We start from the raw sequence: 1,729 nt of genomic DNA, 5'->3' as shown, positions 1-1,729 counted from the left end.
CCCCCAAAGGGGTCTCGACCCACAGGTTGAGAACCACTGTCTTAAACAAATGGCTTTCGAGAGTCTATCAGGGATAGAAGTAAGCCAGCCCCAACAGGGAAAGATCAAAAGTCTAAAATGAATGCCTTGTAAAGATCTCCAAGAAAACGGAGGAGCCAAGGCAAGGACCCCCCACCCCCACCCCAAGAGCAGACAGAGGGAGCCTTTCCTTGGACCAGGTGCCCTGGACTCGGTCTTCTAGCCCGGGCAACAAGGAGAAAGTAAAGGTGTTTGTTAAGGCTCTCCACCTGATAACTAAGGCAGGAAGGGAAGAAAACTGACAATAATCTATTAAACCATGTGTTAGTCTCTAGCAAACTGAGCTACCTCAGCTGTCTGAAGCGCGTTCTGCAAGATATCGCCATAGTGGACCAGGGTTTGGGGATTTAGGGTCACTATGAGGCCCCCTTGTCAGGGGAGCCAGCCCCAATCAAATCATCATAGGTCCGGTAGGTGCAATTGTAGGTGATAATAAGTAAAGATTATAGTAAAGTCATAGAGAGTAAGAGAGATAGAAGAGACTTTGAAATAATGGAGTCAGACACATACCATGGTAGCATGCTCACCTCAGCTCCTTTTGGTAGTACAGGGCAGGAGAAAGAGTAGGAGAGAAGGGAGGGGAAGGAGGCCAAGGGGAGAGGGGACAGGGGAGCGAGGACCAGGGGAGAGAGGACCAGGAGAGAGAGCTCTTTATTTCTAGCCAAGGTTTATATACCTTTGGGGGTGTTCAAGCCCCCTAATTACAGGTAAAGACACACTTAACAGGAAAGGTTTTGTACTATAGGTAATACAGTAATAAGAGGGGGACAATCTAGGGGTATACAGCAATAGGAAGGGGAGGGATTGGGGTATAGTCGGATCCTAGATTAAGGATGGCAGCCTAACTTTGGATGTCACTGAGCAGCTTTGACCACTTCTCTGGTTCTCCACGGAAACCATTACTATTCTTATCAGTAGGGAGTGAGCCCCACCTATAGTGGACGAGATGCCTTCAGGGAGAATATCTCCACGCATCTGACCTCCCACCATGTGTTGGCAAACAGCCTCTGATGTTTGTCATATCTTTGGGAGAGACAAAGCTGGGGAAGTCTTTTTATATTCCCTCCCACCCCCAACTTGATGGCAGTGAGTGAGAGAGAGAGAGAGAAAGAGAGAGAGGACATAGGGAGGTGGAGAAGGGACCCATTTAGGGGGAGCATTTGTGAAGTTCAGGGAACTGGAGTTGTTCCAAGCAGCTGAGGAAGCCACAGGGAGCCCTGGTGGCATAGTGGTTGTGTGTTGGGCGGCCAGCAGTTTGAAACCACCGGCCACTCCTTGGGAGAAAGAGTTACAGTCTGAGAAGCCTATGGTGGCAGTTCTACGCTGTCCTACGGGGTCTTCCACGAATTGGCCTCAATGGAAGTGAGTTTTGGAGTTTGAGGAAGCCACAGGTCTGGGGATAGGCTTTTCTGATGGCCTCGTGCTGGGCCCTTCGTGCCCTGGCTGCCATTGGAGCTGCCTGACTTCTTATGGGAGCATGGGGTTACATTGGCCTCACGCCTGTCAGCCCACCTCCCAAGTAAGCTGGCGTCTGTCTCCCTGCTGAAGCTGAACCTCTGCTTTTCTCTTTCTCCCCAGTGCTTCCTGGGAAAGCGTCTGCAGGACAGGTTTGGGGAGGCAGGGCTTGGTCTTTCGTGTCAAAGGAGGAGTC

Source organism: Echinops telfairi, unplaced genomic scaffold (assembly GCF_000313985.2).
Source record: "Echinops telfairi isolate 266 unplaced genomic scaffold, ASM31398v2 ScPeMD7_5;HRSCAF=22, whole genome shotgun sequence".
Lineage (NCBI taxonomy): Eukaryota > Metazoa > Chordata > Mammalia > Afrosoricida > Tenrecidae > Echinops > Echinops telfairi.
This window is presented reverse-complemented; position numbering follows the sequence as displayed.